Source organism: Fundulus heteroclitus, unplaced genomic scaffold (genome assembly GCF_011125445.2).
Source record: "Fundulus heteroclitus isolate FHET01 unplaced genomic scaffold, MU-UCD_Fhet_4.1 scaffold_77, whole genome shotgun sequence".
Classification (NCBI taxonomy): Eukaryota; Metazoa; Chordata; class Actinopteri; order Cyprinodontiformes; family Fundulidae; genus Fundulus; species Fundulus heteroclitus.
The window spans coordinates 957061-974580 of NW_023397219.1; the positions used below are offsets into that span (position 1 = coordinate 957061).

At 42.1% G+C, this 17520-nt stretch overlaps 1 protein-coding gene across 1 annotated transcript in view; it reads left to right on the top strand.

Annotated features, from left to right (window-relative positions):
- Positions 1–17520, top strand: part of rrp36 (ribosomal RNA processing 36) — a 78751-nt gene that overhangs the window by 41018 nt on the left and 20213 nt on the right. The gene's annotated exons all lie outside the window — the stretch shown is intronic.

Genomic DNA, 17520 nt, shown 5'->3' on the forward strand with positions numbered 1-17520 from the left:
TGTGAGATACACCCTAAATTCCTGGATGGAAAACGGTGTGTCTTTCGACTTTTTCATTACTGGACGTTTGAAACTTTTACATATGGATTAAGGATACTTGGATCTCTACTTATTGGTTTTGTAGATTTTTGAAGTATCAGCAAATACAGCGGAGGTCGGTAGCCATTTGGCCTTGATCATGCTGTCGGCTGCATATCACGCGTTCACTATGGCTGTGAACGGACAAACCTTGAAGGTGAAGGAGCAGAGCCGCAAGATGGCTGTGCTGGAAAGCAGACTGGCTTTGGTGGTTGAACTCAAGGGGGTGATGGGATAAAATGTTGAAGTAAAGCGCGGAAAAGCCCAACAATTCGGATAATTGGATTTACCATTTGGAGCCAGCAAAATAACTTAAAGCTGACAGGAAAGGCAGTGCAGCTTGCCCACATAACAAATAACATATTTGGATTATGCCCTCCCTATCTCTACTCCTGGATTGTTATGGCGGAGAATGCTCAGAAAAGCTCCCGGCTACCCCCCATCCCCGCGGACACCTGTGGATGCTTTTGCTGAACTGTTGGCCGGCTGATAACATAAAGGACAATGGCCGCTGGAGAGTGTTCACGGAGATATAAACACTTTCACCCAAACACACACACATTACTGATACTCATAAAACTGATGAACTTACGTACACGCGACAGGTCTCAAATGTTTACCTTCTGCATATATGTGTCTTGTGTTATTTGTGCTTTTTGTGCTATGAGGGTTTTTTTATCGGTTGTTTGACTCTTTATTGGTGAGAGCATAAATTGTCAAACACCTGCCTTTTGTTTCTCCCTCCCTTTTCCCCCCATGTTGTTGTAATCTTCCTTCTACAGATAAAGGCAGCGCCTTGTGGACAGTATTGTCCTTGGCTGCATGGCCTCAGTGAACCGTCTCCCCCCTGCAATGTTTGTGATGTATATGTAATGCAGTGTTTCCCGCTTGAATTTGCTTAGGCGAGGCGGTGGGTTGGGGCGGGGGGTAGACGACAAGTTTTGCGCGGACTGACTCGCGGAGCGGGGGAGGGGAGACAAGTTTTGCGCGGGCGAGGTCGCGGAGCGGGGGTGGGGAGACGACAAGTTTTGCGCGGACCGACTCGCGGGGGTGGGGGTGGTCGACGACAACTTTTGCGCGCGGAGTGGGGGGGGGTGCGTATCTATGTGTTTTTTTTCCTGCCATTCACTATATGCACGCGCGAAAGCAACAACAAAAAACGCGTGTTAACGTCAAATACACATGCAAGCATATCGAGTTGGCGAGGCGGTAGCGTGACTAGATAGCGCTGTGGGAAACCCTTTAATGGTGATGGTACTGAAACAGCAATTTCCTTCTGGGATTATTAAAGTATGTCTGATTCTGATTGACTGCATTTGGTTGAATCTGAGCAGAAAATATATCCCTATACACTTCAGAATTCATCCGGCTGCATCTGTCTCTTTTCACATCACAAAATAATAGAAAGAAGCTATTTCTTCAACAATTGATCAATTATTCATCAAAAATAGATATTTTAACATAAACTTTTATTTTTACTTTTCTTCTTGCTTTTATACTGACTTATTTTAACCCACTTGTTTTGTATTATAAATTTTTATTGAAAGTGGAACTAAATAATTCCAGTTTTAGTGGTCCCCTTCATAGAAAAAAGATTTGGAGGATTGGCACAGAGGTGTTTATCCTCACATATTTTGTTTGGTGTTTCTTCCTGTAAATAAAAAATGCCAAATGTTACCATAATTGGTTTTTCAGTTCTCACCTTTTCACATCATAAATCTTTACCTGGTTAACATGCAGATTAATATAGTTCTCAAGAAAGAAAAAGTATAATGTAAAATGTCCTGTAAAACTAGTCAAGTATAGTAAATGTAACAAATGGTTTCCCTTCTCTGGTATTAACTATAGTGTTTTCTATAATGTAAAGATTCTCATTGTAAGATGTATTGATTATTTTTTACCATTTCACTAAAAGAATGAACTGAACTAACTGCACATAATTATAGATTAATCACTGTAAAGGTGGGCAGACAGAAATGACTTTTCCTTTCTTAATGATTAATGCTGTGGTGCAACAAAGCGCCTTAACCCGGCTGTCATACTGTTACTAATATGTTAAAATTGTGTTTTCATTTTAATGATTTATAGAGAATTAGTCACAATTTCAACCTTATCACTTGTGTAATACCATTCTCAATGTTTTAAAAGTAGAAAATAGGCTGTTAATCTTAAAATGCCTACCAGTTGGCACAGATGGGCTAGCAGAGAAACACAAGTCAGTAAGATGAACTGAACTGAAAAACAAATGAACGTTTTGGCGACTTAAAAACAACAACAAAAAACGGCATCAGAACCAGCGGTACCTCACACACGACTAGGCCGAGGGAAGGGTACTACAGACCGTCTAACATTAGCCCTGGCTGCAGTTTGGCTCGGAGGTCTGCGGGTCACTCTGGTCCGCTCAACGTTGGACTTTTTCTTTTTAATTACACACCAACTCTGTAAACGGGCCATATAGGAAAGCTTAAAAGTATAATGTTGTTGCCTCAAACGATCTAAAAACGTACTTTTAAAAAACAGCAGCAGCAGATAAGGTAATTTTTAACTTACCACTGTGAGCTCTGTCCAGTGATAGAGTTTAGCTTAATAACCTTTTTATCCTGGAAAGAAAACCAGCACAAACACAAGTTTAGACTCTTCATAAAGAAAGAGGGCAGAGGGCCAGAAACGTGAGGCCTTTTTCATCAGTCTCGGCTCCATCTGCGCTGGCTCCATCTGTCTCTTTGCCTTTATTATCAGACACCAAAGAAGGGGCAGGAGGAGTCAGAAGTTCACAACATGGGGGTTAAGAAACAAAAGAAAGGACAAGAGGGGTTTTACAACATGGGTTTGGCATACAAAGAGGTGTAGGATTAACATATACAGCAAGAGATTCCTTGTTTAGGAGAAACATCTGTTTCTTCCTGTGTGAAGTTAAAATAGTAGAACATTCCTAAATAAAAAGAAAATTATTACATTCACATTTCTTTAACATAGCCCTACTTTTAATCATTTTATTTACAATTTGAGCTTAACTTCACCTACTTCAAGCACTCATTTCTTGCATTTTGCATTTTTAATGAGACTGTCATTTTGTTAAGCATTTAACACGGGAAAACTTAAAATACGGGTTGTATTTCTTCAAGAGGGATTTGTGAAAGCATTTGATATTGAAACATTATATTTCCCATAGTTTTAGCGATCATAGATTTTAGGCATGGGATTACACAAGCAGTAAAAACACTAATAATAATAATAATAATAACAATAATGGGTGCAATTATTTTCAGCAAGAGGTGCCACCAAGATCCATTTCACTTAATTGTTTGTTTTGTCCTTTATTGATGTCCATCGTCATGTTCACCAGGGTTTATGTTCTGTAGTCCAGTGTCTCATCAGCATAGATTTACCAACTCCAAACCACGGGAAAAGTGAAGGTCCTTTTTTATTCGCTGTGCTCCAGTGCCTATGTTCAGAGGGGACGTTGAAACCCCATATGGGATCATGTGGTTGGAAACCAGAGCTGGAGCTGAGTCCTCTTCTCCTCCTATTAGCGGAGTGATGGTGCTTAACAGCCTGAGCTGAGATGATGATAGTGTGGTCAGAAATAGGGCTGGACGATAATTCAATAACAATATATATCAATCGATAGACGTGTGGCGCGATAGGAAAAAATAGGGTCGATAAAAGTTCGATAGAAACAGTTTTCCTTCCTTCCTTTCAGCCTATCATATTAGTTCACTATTTCCTCTCGACCAATCGTAATCGCGGACCCAGGCACGCGTCACGCCGTCACAAAGCGCCGCCCTCTCAAACCACAACACAGAGCATGTGAATATATCGCAGCAAGGAGCGGCGGAGGAAACGGTCCCAAAACGGGGTTTTACTAGTTCGCCAGTCTGGCAGAAATAAACCAGTGATTTGTAAAACTTGCAAGGAACCGGTAAAAACAAAGTCTGGTAACGCAACAAACTTGTTTCATCACGTAAGCCACTCAGCCGCTCACTCCGCACGCGCTGCTGCGCGAGCTGTGCAGCCCTGCGTGACACCGCGGACATGCTGCTTTTGTCTGCAGTTAAAAAAAAAACCTGGCTTCAAACAATTACTTGCCACTCCGCGAAGTATGAAGTCCACGATATAAAGTTCCGGGACGCAAGTTTTTCTTTAACAGCGCTTTCTAAATTGTGCAACAAGTGCCGGGAATCAGTGCAAAATGAGCTGCAGTCTGTGTCCTTACACGCCACAACCTCGGCCTGCGTCAGCCTCTCAATTATGAAACCTAAGTAACTAGTGTACTATTCCCACCTTAATAGGCTATTTTATTTATTTATTTATTTGGTATATTTATTTTGGTCTTTATTTAATAATAAAGTCTTTATTTAATAACATAAGTCAGGTCTCTTAAGTTATTTTTCTTAAAAATAATTCTGTTACGGTTAAAAAAGTTGGTCAAATAAAGATTTAATTGGAATTCTGTGTGTTCTTTATTAAAATTAAATTATTTAGCAATATCATAAAATGTCCAGGCAGAGCTGCACATAAAATATGTTTTTTAATATTTTCAATAATTATCGATATCGATGAATAAGCTTTTTTTCTATATTGTCCAGCCCTAGTCAGAAACAAACACAGGTGCACATGTACCTGACCAGCTGAGGGGCAGTGATGGGTACATGTTGTTTCCACCACACAGGAACCATCCTCCTTCTGTAGGTATAGATGCCCACACTACGTAGTCCCGGGTTAACGTGGAATTTGGAAACAGATCAGTGAGGTTAGCCTGGCACCCCTGTACCTGGCCCAGTTTCTTGCAGCCTTACACTGGCTCCCTGTATCTCAGAGGATAGACTTTAAAATCCTTCTGTTAGTCTATAAACCCCTGAATGGCTTAGCACCTAAATACATCACAGACTTGTTATCAGTGTATCAACCCCGAGACCACTCAGGTTTTCTGGCTCCAGCCTACTCTGCATACCTAGAACCAGAACTAAACACGGAGAAGCAGCATTTAGTTCCTATGCCCCACTTATCTAGAAACAAACTTCCAGAAAACTGTAAAAATGCTGAAAGCCTAAGTTCCTTTTAAATCAAGAGTAAAAACACATTTCTTTAGGACTGCATTCGACTGCACTAGTTAGTCGAATGCAATTATTTGTTTTTTTATATAATCCAACTGCTTTTTCCTACTTGCTTTTTTCTGCTTAATCTCCTGTATTTTAATCATGTAAGCACTTTGCATTGTCTGTGTACTGGATTGTGCTATATAAATAAATTTGCCTTGCCTTGCAGCCAGGTTTGATGGGTGACTGTATGCACACCGGATGTTTATCACAGCGATGCACCTGGGCCTTCAGGCTTCCTACATATAGTTTCTGACTTTCTCGGTGAAAGGGAAGATCCGGGTGGTGGTGTTGCAGGTGGAAAATAACTTCACATCACAGTATGATCCATTCAATGAGCCGTGCAATTTTCTTTTTTTTTATGTAGCCAGGTGCAAACACAGGTACGAGGGCAGTCCTCAGGAAACACGTTCCTTCTCCTGCCGGCATGCTCTTAGCATACAGGGTGGGTTGTCTGGTGGATTTGGGCATCGCAGAGCATACGTAGCAGTTACTCATGTTATTCTCTTCAGCCAACATCGTCACATACATCTGCCACAAGTTGTCTGGGTGATGGTCTGGGAGATTTCCCAGCCAAATCTTCATGGCAGTGGAGTGGATGAACCTCTTTCCTCTCTCACTCAGCGGATCTGGACTCAAACAGATAATGTACGCAACAGCCACAACGCAAAGGAAGCCCCATCTCCATGGGAACCCCATTTTTGCTAGGTTAACAGAGATTTTAAGTTTTACCCAGGACTCTAAACAACAGGGATCAGTTGATTTCTTTACCGACGTTGAGACGAGTGGCTCAAAAAAACCAAACCCATTTGTTGTTGGACTTCCCCACTGTTCCAACCTAGGTATTTAACACTCTCTGTAACTTACAGTGGATGAGGTGAATCCAGGACTTTACAGCTGTTGGTGTCATCAGGAGCACTTGGAATGGTCCTTCCCACGTTTGGCTCACCCAGTTAACACCCAGTCTCCAGGTCTCACTGCTTGTGGTTCCTGTGGAGAAAAAGGTTCTCCTGGCAGTAAATTTGCATTGGACACTTCTTTAGACTGCAACATTTCTCTCATGTAGTCTGATAGAGTTTTTTCTTCCTTTATCTTTTTACCTTCTTCTGAGATAACATGGCCTGTAACTGTACTTGTTTCTGCACCCACTGGGCATGGTCCAATTATTCCTGCATCTTCCATCCATTTTTTATTTATTTATTTTTATTTGGGCTGAAAGCCCCCTCGGTCGCTAGGACCGCCAGACGCACCACCTCCCTTTTTTACGTGTTTCTCTTTTTTGACGCGCATATTACAGAACTGTGGTTACATTAGACGTTGCCAGTGTAGCTAAATGTTTTCTAACCCACGCGGAGATATATGACTGGAAACCTCCCATCAACATTTTTTTAGCTGTTGCTGATATGGTGTTTCATCTCCGTCAGCGGGAGGGATGCCGCTGTGAAACCTATATTCTTTTTCAAAACGTATTTTGAACTTGTCTACGTCTTCCCCTATGGACCCCAAATGTCCATAATCCGCTCTCCTGCGGAAAACTGTACATGCTGCTTTTGCTAGGGCTGTCCATTTCTGCCTTTGTTGCGCTTGATGTTCAAATATTCCGCCTTGTGGGGTTCTGCCTGTATAATTCGCCCTTACTTTTTCCCAATGTTTTCCCACTGACGACTGTAAGGCTTGTCCGAACTCATTTTCATTTAAACCATATGAGTTATAAATTTCCCCCATGTCTTGGGTCCATATTTCTGGATCTTCCTGTGGAGAAAAGAAACCTTCTACAGTCTTTCTGGTTTCCTCTAACGAGCACGGACGGAAAACTGGGATTGTTTGAGGCTGCTGAGCTCTTACATTAGGATTTGCGACCTGCACCATAGGATACAAGCCTTTCGACTGGTCTGTTTATAACGAATTATCTGATTTACTCAGTCCATCCAGGTCTGGGTACAGATTTGAAACATCCCAGATATACTAAGATATACCCAGACAGAGGTATATCTGGGTAACAAATGTGTATGTTGAAATAATGATGTGGTCATATCCGGTCAAAAACCCGGACAGAAATTCAGAAAAGTCACTGATAAATTCTTTGTTGTATTTGGGTGGGCAGTAGATGATAGCAAACAGTATGGGGTTAGAATGACCGACCTTAAAAGAATTCATCTCAAAACTGCAGAATTGAACTTATTTACCACAAAAGATGGATGTCTGCACAGGATGCCGCACAGTTGCAGCTCACAGCTCCCCAAGTGGATGGGTAAAAATGCAGAACTGAATTTCTTTATTGTGAGATCAATGATGTGACATTTTTTTTGTAAAAAGGAAGCCCAAAGTCACATGAAATAAGCACTTTGGCAACAGTGAACGCGGGTCTGTTTTGCTACAGTCTCTTAACCTGACGCCGCCAGATAGATTTGCTTCGCATATCCATCTGGAAACCTTCCGTTGAAGTAATTTTGGGAAGGGGCGAAAATGCTGGTTAGCTGATTGGCCTATGTTGGTGATAGACGGGCCAAATAAACCAATCAGATCAACGAAGCATATGACGTACTCGTCAACATGCTTCGTCGTCGCTTACGAGCGACGACGAAAACACAACCACAAGCCAAGCTACTCTTGCTGCTGCAGGTAAAGGCTCGTTAGCTCAGCAAAGAAATACTCTGTAATTCCGATAAAACTTGCTCGATAGCCACGCTAACACTAGTTTCATCGGCTGAAGCCGCCATGTTCTTTAGACTGAACTGTCGCGCTCCTCGTTGCGTCACACCTCAACCCGCCTCAAAGCCAACGCTGATTGGACGTTCGTTTGGTGAACGGCTCCAAATTTTCTTTAACGGAGAGTAGCCAGACTGATCTGCGAGTGAAACCTTGAAAGCTCGCGAGATCAGGATGGTCTCACGAGGCTAACAGTCTCTAGCATTCTGGGAACTACGGAAAACGCTGAGGGTAAAAGAAACACAGTCCGGAGAGCGCAGTGGGGAAAAAAACATAAGGAATGGTGTGTTTGTTTTGACGTGCGATTAACGGGCAACAAAAAAAATTGTCTTTGTTATAGTCTAACAAAGATGACGCGTTAAAACTGTCAGCCCTAATAAATAATTATATTTGTGGAGTGAGCCACAAAATCAGTAGCCTACCCACTAATCCCCAGCCATCATGGCTTGTGGCCCACTAGTAGTCAGAAATTCTAGAACCCCCACACAGACATAGAAATACATTGGCTACAACAGACACTTGGCTTGTTGGAAATAACTTCTGAACCAAAGACGGCGTCAGACAAATTTTCCTTTGAATACAGAGAAAAAAAAGGATGGGGTTGTTTCTCTGTGGTCTAAAGTTCTTCTTTCAGGTAAAAGTTAATTTAGTATTTTGTTTCTTTGGGAATTAAAGTTGCAGAGTCAGGAAGGAAGAGAGGCACAGAATCTATGTTGCACAAAGTACAGTGTGATATTTTCACAATCAGTGATGACTATTGGAGCCATGTCATCTGCTTATGCTTTTCTACTATGTTTTCTACAAGTAAATTAAAGTAAATCCAGCACCTAACTGCTCATTCTAACACCTTGATAGAACTGCATGCTGATTGCCTCCATGTCACATCGCATTGACTTTTTGAATTGGTCATATATATTATTTCAACTTCAGAAAAATTTTACTCTGGGTTTTCATTAACTCTAAGCTATAATATTTAAATGAAAATAAATAATGCTTGAATACACTTAAGCCAAATATTATCCATATCCCTGACCTATTTTGATTTAAACTATTTTTTTAGTCAGCCAGTAAATGTACTTTTAATAGGAAATTAGACTGGCCTCTGAAGATAATAAAGCAGTGTAAAGAGAATTTAAATTCAAACCAACTTCTTTTCCGGTCTCAAGTTTTATTAAAAATGGCAAGTTATTCATACCATTTTTAATAACTATTAGGAAAATCTTTATCTGCATTACAGCAATTAAACCGCAACGTCCCTCTGATTACTTTAAGCTGTTGTGTGTTCTGTATTGCTAGCTTGATTTAATTTTTTTTTCTCAGTTGCAGTATATTTATTTCCAATTTGGATTGTAAGCTTTTGCATTTAAGAATAGTCCCATTACCTCTGTCTTGTTGCTGTAATGTGCAATACTAATAAACATGCTTCCTCCTAAGACAGGGGGTTTTAGTCTTGGAGGCACATTGTGCCTCTTGCGTTTTGTCCCATCTTACTTCAAGTGCATAATGAGGTGCCCGACTGCACGGTTTCATCGTCACAGATTAAGCATTGTACTTTATATCTTAATGTTTAACTGTCTAGATCAAACTGTCTAGACCAGGGGTTTTCAATAGGTGAGGCGCGCCTCCCTTGGGGGGCGCCAAAGAGTCACAGGGGAGGTGCGAGAAGACAGAGAAGAAGACAGAAGAAGACAGCACTGCCGCTCAGCTCTGTGAAATGTAGCGATATTTTTGCCTTCTGTTTGAGCGCGCAGGAACCAATCAAGCGCGCAGTGAGACAACTCTCAACGCTCAAAACCGGTCTGGCGCACGCTCAACTCTGAAAAACACCCTGTCCTCGCGCTCATTTCCATCTCAGCTCGCGCGCACCTGCTCATTCAACGCTCAACAACAGCTGTGCGCTTCGACCGCTCACTCGGCAGACAGGTTTTTTCCATCCAATCAGAGTAGGGCTTGCAAATACTGCATTCAGATGGATTAAATCAAAATGCTGCAGCCTTTGGCAGAAATTACTAAACATTACGGTGGGATTGAAGGAAAAAAAAGAAAAACAAATAAAAAGTTTAATATTTTAGCCTAAAATATTTAGACTAAAATATTAGTTACTAAGTGAGGTGTGAAACATATTTCTGTCTCTTTTCTTTACAGCTTCTGGGAGGTGATGCAAAAGTTTATTCTGATCATAATCATCATCATTGTTATCATTATTTAAAGAGCACTTTAACAAAAGGTAAAACAAAGTGCCAAACATCAGATAAGGGATAATAATAAAATGCTTGGTTGTTAAAATAGCAATAGGTTTAAATTGTGTATAAGTAGCCTAAAAAGTAAATCGGAATATGGAATGTGTTGACGTTCTGTTAAATTCAGGTTATCTTTATTATTATTATTTCAGTTGATGTCTCCTGTTGACGTGAGTTCAGTTTGACATTGGCGTCTGTTTAGTTTAGTTTGTCCGCTGTTGAAAACAATCGTTTATGATAAAAGTAGCCTGTAAGATGGAAATATTTGAATGGATATTTTATGAACAGGCATTTTTATGAATGTACTTTGTTAAAAGTACACAGCAGAACAGCATCACCTTTGTGAGGAACATGTCATTGAAGAAGTAACTCATGACTTTATAATGCTGTTAGCAAGAGAACGTTTGAGCTCGGTAACCGAGATAACTCTTGTGTGTAAATGGTCAGCAGACGGAACTGGACCACGCTAAACATAACCGGACCGTGCTAATTGCAGAGCAGTTCCTGAGTAGGTCTCGGCCTGTTTTTTTTTCCTGGCCCGGTTTTCTGATAAAGAGCGCATGAGCAGACCGCGTCATCCTCTTACAGTCAGCTGACTGTCTGCGTTTTTTCCGCCGTGTCTGGCTGCACGTCCCGATTCACAGTCCATTCAGACAAATTTCAGACATTCATAATAATACCAGCTTCCTTACCATGCCACACGATTTCCAGTGATATTTCTGCTTAGCAGCGTGATGAACCTTAGTGTCTGTCGTTTCCTGTGTCTGTAAATCCTTATTAGACGTTTGTTTGTCTTATCCACTTCCCAAAAGCCGACTCAAGTAAATTCACCAATGCTTGCCTTCTTCCCCTGACTCTCCGCAAACACCGAAATATCACAATATCAATCATAACATCCTGAATGTTACGGGCGGCGCCGTTTTGTTTTGCTGCTTCCGCCTTCAATCCCAGAGAGCGGTAGTACCGCAGATCGCCACTAGCAGGCAAGGAGCAACCAAGGAACCGGGATAGTGTGGTGTGTAAACGGTCGTCTTGGCTTGGTTAACTGAAAGTTGGTGTTGCTTCGGGGTGTGAGTTTGCTAAAGCAATGTCGGACTCCGTAATTTTCTCTGGTCCCCTGCCTGATCTGACCAGTGATGACATGTTTAGCCGCATGTCATCATTCAACCGCTGGTTGTCTAGGTGGTGTCCTGAAAACGACGTGGGCTACATTGATAACTGGCGAACTTTCTGGGGAAAACCTGGTCTGATCCGGAGAGACGGCATCCATCCTACTTTGGATGGTGCGGCTCTTCTTTCTAGAAATCTGGCCGGATTTATTAGTTCTCCTAAATGCTGACAACCCAGGGTCCAGACCAGGAAGCAGAGCCGTAGTTTAACACACCTCTCTGCAGCTTCTGTACTGTTACCCATCCATTATCCTATTGAGACGGTGTCTTTCCCACAGCCAAAACTTAACAGATCAAAAACTTATCTAAAAGGAACAAATCATAAAAACCTAATAAAAATCAATACGGTTCACCTTGAACCTAAAAATAAAACAATTAAATGTGGTCTATTAAATATAAGGTCTCTCCCTCCAAAGACTTTGTTAGTTAATGAATTGATTTCTGATAAACAGATTGATTTATTTTGTCTCACAGAAACCTGGCTACAAGAGGACTACGTTAGTATAAATGAGTCAACTCCCTCCAATTATTCAAATTTCCACATTCCCAGATCTGTGGGAAGAGGAGGAGGAGTAGCAACCATCTTTCAGTCTGATTTATTAAATAGTCCCCGGCCAATTAATAACTACAGTTCTTTTGAACATTTAACCCTCAGTTTCCCTCATCCAAACTGCAAAGCAATAAAACCTCTTCTGTTTGTTGTTTTGTATCGTCCACCAGGCCCTTACTCTCAGTTTTTGGACCAGTTGTCAGACTTCTTATCTGATTTGGTGATAAACACTGACAAGGTTATTATAGTGGGTGATTTAAAACTATCCTAGATTCAATTGGTTTTGCTCAAAATGTGCATAAACCGACGCACTCTTGGCTCCATACTTTAGACCTTGTGCTGACATATGGCATTGATTGTGAAGAATTAACAGTACTTCCTCACATCCCTGTCCTATCTGATCATTTTTTAATAACATTTTAGTTTAATCTAACTGAATTCTCCACCCCCAAAAGAGGGTTCCATTATAGTAGATCTTTATCGGACAATGCTGCATCAAACTTTAAAAAGTCTGTCCCCCTCTTAATATCGTCGGTATTGCAGAAATACCCTGCAGATAGCAGCAATGTTGTTTCTTCCAATTCACAAATAGATGTCTTTGTAAACGGTATGACTTCGTCATTGCGTTCTGCATTAGACAATGTAGCTCCCTTGAAAAAGAAGGTGATTATTCACAGGAAGCTTGCTCCTTGGTTTAATTCAGAGCTGCGTTCCTTGAAGCACAATGTTAGGAAATTGGAGAGAAAATGGCGCTCTACACACCAAGAGGAATCCTACCTAATCTGGAGGGGCAGTCTATTGTTGTATAACAAGACCCTTCGCAGAGTTAGAGCAGCATATGTTTCATCATTACTTGAGGAGAATAATCCTAGATTTCTCTTCAGTACAGTTGCCAAACTTACACAGAGTCATAGCTCTGTTGATCCATCCATTCCCTTAGCTCTTAGCAGTAATGATTTTAAGGGATTCTTCATAAATAAAATTGATTCCAATCAAAATAAAATAATTGGCATCCTCCCAAACATGATTACCTCATCCTCAGCAAGTGAGGCAGTGTTGGAGGAATCTTTAGAACCTGTGCAGTGTCTGAACTGTTTAGAAGCAGTAGAGCTTTCTGAGCCATCTAAAAATTTAGCTTCATCTAAACCTTCTACCTGTATGTTAGACCCGATCCCAACCAAGTTGTTTAAGGAGGTATTCGCTCTGATCAGTGGCCCTATTTTAGACATGATTAATCTATCCTTGGTAAATGGATATGTACCACAGGCTTTTAAAGTAGCTGTTATTAAACCTTTACTTAAGAAACCATCTCTTGATCAAGATGAGTTAGTAAATTACAGACCTATATCTAATCTTTTTCTTATCTAAAATTCTTGAGAAAGTAGTTGCTAATCAACTTTGTGAACATTTATAAAGTAATGATCTACTTGAGGAGTTTCAGTCAGGCTTTAGAGCTCATCATAGCACTGAAACAGCTCTGGTAAAGGTCACTAATGACATTCTCATGGACTCAGATAATGGATTTGTGTCTATACTTGTCCTGTTAGATCTCAGTGCTGCATTTGATACAGTTGATCACAATATTCTCCTACAAAGACTTGAGCATACTGTAGGGATTAAGGGGAAAACATTAGGCTGGTTTAAATCTTATCTGTCGGACAGATTCCAGTTTGTTCATGTTAATAATAAATCTTCCTCAAACTCTAGGGTCACTTGTGGAGTACCACAGGGTTCAGTCCTTGGACCAATTCTATTTACTATATATATGCTTCCGATTGGCAAAATTATAAGACAGCATGGGATTAATTTCCACTGTTATGCTGATGACACTCAGCTATATTTATCCATAAATCCTGATGAATCCAATCAGTTACTTCGACTTCAGTCATGTCTTGATGACATCAAAAGCTTGATGACTTTAAATTTCCTGCATTTAAATTCTGACAAGACGGAAGTTGTAATCTTTGGGCCAGAGTCCTCAAAAAATAAAGTTCTTAATCAATCACTTAATCTGGATGGCATTGACTTGGCCTCTGGTAATAAAGTTAAAAATCTTGGTGTTGTTTTCGACCAAGACATGTCATTTAAATCCCATATTAAACAGGTTTCCAGAGTTTCCTTTTTTCACCTCAGAAATATCGGCAAAATTAGAAACATTCTGTCCAGGGGTGATGCTGAAAAACTAGTCCATGCATTTGTTACTTCAAGGCTGGACTATTGTAATTCTTTACTATCAGGAAGTCCACAAAATGCAGTTGGAAGTCTTCAGCTGATCCAAAATGCTGCGGAAAGAGTTCTGATGAAAGTCAACAAGAGGGATCATATTTCTCCAATTTTAGCTTCCCTTCATTGGCTCCCTGTTAAATCAAGAATAGAATTTAAAATTCTCCTTCTAACGTAGCCCTTAATAATCAAGCTACATCATATAAGATAAGATAAGATGGTCTTTATTGATCTCACAATGGAGAAATTCACTCGTCACATCGGCTCATACAAGAAGGTGCAGAGTAGGGAAGGTGCATTCAATTATATACAGTGAATCTTCATATATACAATGGATCAGAAAGAATACCAAAAAATACAAAAAAGGAAATAGGAATGGGCATATGATGTCTCATTTACATTCTTAGTGGTCTATATATATATATATATATATATATATATATATATATATATATATATATATATATATATATATATATATATATAAACATATCTATATACTCAAATGTATACATATATCTATGCGCCTACTTACATACGCACCTACGCGTATGTATGTGCATATACATTGTATACATTTGTACATACATACATACATACATACATACATGTGGGCTGACTTATGTTCAGGTGATGATAGCAGCAGAAGTCACTACATCAGGATTATTGCACGGGTTGTAGGACAGTGTATTAAATAGATTATTGCACCTTGGTTATTGCACATTAATTGTTACAGTTATGGTCACAGTTGCAGTTACAGTGCAGCATTGTAAAATCTTATAGCAGCAGGAATAAATGACCTGCGGTAGCGCTCCTTTTTACAGACAGGATGTCTAAGTCTTGCACTGAAGGAGCTGCTCAGCTCCTCTACAGTCTGGTGCAGGGGGTGGAAGGTGTTGTCCATGATGGATGTGAACTTGGACAACACCCTCCTCTCAGCCACTTCCTCCACAGAGTCCAGAGTGCAGCCCAGGACAGAAGTGGCCTTCCTCACCAGCTTGTTCAGTCTCTTTCTGTCCCGCTCTGCACTGCCAGGAGCCCAGCAGACGACAGCGTAGAGGAGGGCTGAGGCCACCACAGAGTCATAAAAAGTTTTTAGCAGAGGCCGGCTCACTCCAAAGGACCTCAGCCTCCTGAGGAGGTGGAGCCGGCTCTGGCCCTTCTTATACAGGGCGTCGGTGTTGTGAGTCCAGTCCAGCTTATTGTTGACGTGAACACCCAGGTATTTGAAACTCTCCACAGTTTCTATGTCCTGCCCCTGGATGTTCACAGGTGAGTGAGGTGGGGGTCTTCTCCTGAAGTCGATCACCATCTCCTTGGTCTTACTGGTGTTTAAGCACAGATGGTTCTTCTCACACCAGTCCACAAAGTCCATGATGACCGACCGGTACTCCAGCTCGTTCCCCTCAGACACACAGCCCACAATGGCCGAGTCATCAGAGAACTTCTGAAGGTGGCAGCTGTCCGTGTTGTAGGTGAAGTCCGAGGTGTAGAGGGTGAAGAGAAACGGAGACAGGACGGTGCCCTAGGGGTGCTGCAGAGTGCCACCTCTGACTGACAGCCGTGCAGCCGCACGTACTGAGGGCGGTCAGTGAGGTAGTCCATGGTCCAGTCAGCCAGATGTTTGTCTACCCCAGCGTCCTCCAGCTTCCCCCTCAGTAGCACCGGTCTGATGGTGTTGAAAGCGCTGAAGAAGTCAAAGAACATGACTCTCACAGCGCTCCCGGTGGTCTCCAGGTGGGTGAGCGCCCGCTGCAGCAGGTAGATGATGGCATCCTCTACTCCGATGTTGGGCTGGTAGGCAAACTGCAGCGGGTCCAGGGTGGGGCTCACCACAGTGCGCAGGTGAGCTAGGATGAGGCGCTCCATGGTCTTCATCAGGTGGGAGGTCAGGGAGACTGGTCTGAAGTCGGCCGGTTCCCTGGCGTGCGGCGTTTTGGGAACCAGTACCACACAGGAGGTCTTCCACAGGGTGGGCACCACCCCCAGGCTGAGGCTCAGGTTGTAGATGTAGCTGAGGACCTCACAGAGCTCATCTGCACAGGTCCTCAGCAGCCTGGGGGTGATTCCGTCCGGTCCTGAGGCTTTCCTTTGTTTCAGCCTCGTCAGCTGTCCTCTCACCTGCATTGGTGTGACTGTGAGGGGGGGAGGAAGGTAGGGCTGAAGGTGTGGATGGGTCAGTCGTTGATCGGAGTGGCGGTGGGGGGGATGGTAGGTCTCTGGAGCGCTGGTGGTTGGAGACATGTGGAGAGTTGAGGGCAAGGAGGGGGCCAGTGTGGGGGGAGTCAAACCGAGTGAAGAATGAGTTCAACTCATCTGCAGACTTGGTGTCTCCATCTGCAGCCCTGCTGGTCCTCTGCCCGAAGCCGGAGATGTTCTTCAGACCTCTCCACACATCCCTGACGTTGTTCTGTGCCAGCTGCTCCTCCATCTTCTTCCCATAATCCTTCTTTGCTGCCCTGATCTTCCACTGAAGCTCCCGCTGGACTCTACGCTGCTCCTCTCTGTCCCCTGAGTAGAAAGCCCTCTTCTTCTGGTTCAGCCCTCTTCATACGGGGCAATCAGAGCTCTGATTACCCCGTATGTTCCTAATAGAGCACTTCGCTCTCAGACTGCAGATCTGCTGGTGGTTCCTAGAGTCTCTAAAAGTAGAATGGGAGACAGATCCTTTAGCTATCAGGCTCCTCTCCTGTGGAACCAACTCCCAGTTTTGGTCCGTGAAGCAGACACCCTGTCTATTTTTAAGACTAATCTTAAAACTTTCCTTTTTGACAAAGCTTATAGTTAGAGTGGCTCATGTTACCCTGAGCTACCTCTATAGTTGTGCTGTGATAGGCATAGGCTACTATATATATATATAGTAAAGAGAATTGGTCCAAGGACTGAACCCCGTGGTACTCCACAGGTGGCCATAGAGTTTGAGGAAGATTTATTATTAACATGAACAAACTGGAATCTGTCCGACAGATAAGATTTAAACCAGCCTAATGCTTTCCCCTTAATCCCTACAGTATGCTCAAGTCTTTGTAGGAGAATATTGTGATCAACTGTGTCAAATGCAGCACTGAGATCTAACAGGACAAGTATAGACACAAGTCCATTATCTGAGGCCATGAGAATGTCATTAGTGACCTTCACCACAGCTGTTTCAGTGCTATGATGAGCTCTAAAGCCTGACTGAAACTCCTCAAGTAGATCATTACTTTATAAATGTTCACAAAGTTGATTAGCAACTACTTTCTCAAGAATTTTAGATAAGAAAAAGATTAGATATCAGGGTTTCCCGCAGCGCTATCTTTGCGTGGCGGCCGCCACGCCAAAGTCACGCTACCGCCACGGCAACATTCCAAAAAAAAAAAAAAAAAGTGACGTTAACACGCGCAAAAGTGCGCGTGCGTGAATGGCATGGAAAAAACACATGGATACCCCCGCACCGCGAGTCTGTCCGCGGA